Source organism: Belonocnema kinseyi, chromosome 4 (genome assembly GCF_010883055.1).
Source record: "Belonocnema kinseyi isolate 2016_QV_RU_SX_M_011 chromosome 4, B_treatae_v1, whole genome shotgun sequence".
Taxonomy (NCBI): Eukaryota; Metazoa; Arthropoda; class Insecta; order Hymenoptera; family Cynipidae; genus Belonocnema; species Belonocnema kinseyi.
The window spans coordinates 141,909,283-141,911,235 of NC_046660.1; the positions used below are offsets into that span (position 1 = coordinate 141,909,283).

Consider the following 1,953-nt stretch of genomic DNA (forward strand, 5'->3'; position numbering starts at 1 on the left):
CTCGACACCTTGACAAATGTAATTCCATGTAGAAACATGCGTTTAAATAAAATATTTTACCAAAAAAGTTACCCACGCTTTAACTTGACAGACTGTACTTTACATACATAATTTTTTTGACCGTTAGGTGAACATAGTCTATAAGCATATAATTTAGGACCAACTGGGACAAAAGTTTAAATGAAGCTCCCGGTATCATAAACTTCAAGCTCATCTGTCAAATCACGTAAGAAGCAACCCTGTAAAAAGGTAATACTCATCAGGCTTATCGTGATTGGTAAAAATCATAGGATCCGTATCAAAATAGAGGATGCGGCAATCTAACTTTTTCAAATACCCCTGTAATCTTAAACGTGCTTGTGTTGTTTTGTATGCAGCTACAACTACCCAGATAAGTAACAATAGTGCGACGCACAGTACTCGCATGCGTGCGAGGCATAGAGTGCGAGACATAACGCACGCATGCTGCCATCACCTATCGCGATGCTTTGATGGGTAGGTAGAGTGCGTGCGTAATGCATCTCACATCGCTATCACGGCGTACTTCACGTATGAACTGCGTATGTCCGCCTCTCTGCGACGCAAGCGTGCGTCCATCCTGCCGCTTATTAATGAATAATTCCATATTAACGATCTTATTAGATAATACATATTGTTTGTTTATCGAAATTAAAATCTTTTTACGGAACAAAATGTGTAAAAGTTCCAAATACTTTGCTAACTTATATATATATAACCACTCCTTTCTTCACTTCGGCTTTTAGAGAAGATGCATCTATATGGAGCAATGCACTTTCCTCACTTACGATATTCAAATTCCGGCCAAGGGTCTGGCCGCCTGCTCTGAGGCTTTGTAACAGAACGCTCCTTTGCCAATCATCTCGAGGTTCCTGACCATTGTTAGGAGAGAATCTCTAATATTTTCAACGATGTAAGCTGCACTTAGAACAATTCGATAATGAAGACACTAGAGATTCAGAAGTCCGCGTCCGCCTTGAATGCATGAAATATATAATTGTAGGACAGACGAAATGATATGCAAGCTCTTATGCATATGCATGATCATACGTGCTTTAAGGGCTTCAAGGGCTTTAAGTTTGTTCTTCGTCCACTGAACTACTTTAAACGAGTAGAGTAGGCCGGGATAAGGTGCTTGTATCTGCTTCGAAGAGACTTCTTTACTGATGTTGCGTCCTGAATGCGGTTTACTGGCACGCCCAGGTAAGTATAGATCACTCCAGTGCCAAGAGGTCTAATAACACATATCTTTGATGTTTGTTTTTACGAGAACCATAGAAATTTAGGTCATCTATATAGAATACATGAGTGATCTTATGCTCGCGATGAGTAGTTTCGCTACAAAGGTAACCAGAAGAATTTTGTAGTGCGAGAGCTAGAGGCAAAAGTGTAATCTGCACACTTTGCTATCTGGGAACATTTTTAATAGGAAAAGGGGCTACGGTTTCATCTTCATAAACTCAGGAAGCATAAATGTTTACACGGTCGACGGTCGACATATTATTCAGAATTTTATCTGGACTCAGGATAATACTTATTATTTCATTTTGAGTCTTAAGGACTTCATTTATCAGCATATTTTGACGCTGAACCAAATTACCCCAAAAATAATCTAAACAGAGTTTAGCCAAGGAGCCTAGACCAGGATTCAAAAAAATCTTTTCAGGATCGAACCGAGTACCTTCTAAATTTAAAATATTTTAAACATATGCCTTTTTCTGCTCCTCTATAGTACAATCAGAGAGATATCCGCTAGCCAAATGTCAAAAATACTTATCTGTAGGCAGAAATACGCGTTATTTAACTAAGCCCACAAAGTAACTTACATCGTTATCAAATCCAGTTGAGGTTTTCCAGTCATCACCAATATAAAATTCGGCATGCCTAATCGGAAATTTACCATCTTTTGATATATATATATATAGCCCACAAAGT

The 1,953-nt window shown here is 38.6% G+C and overlaps 1 protein-coding gene across 3 annotated transcripts in view; it reads left to right on the top strand.

Annotated features, from left to right (window-relative positions):
- The window catches only part of LOC117170713 (synaptogyrin), a 349,909-nt gene that overhangs the window by 52,282 nt on the left and 295,674 nt on the right, over positions 1-1,953 (top strand). The window lies entirely within an intron of this gene.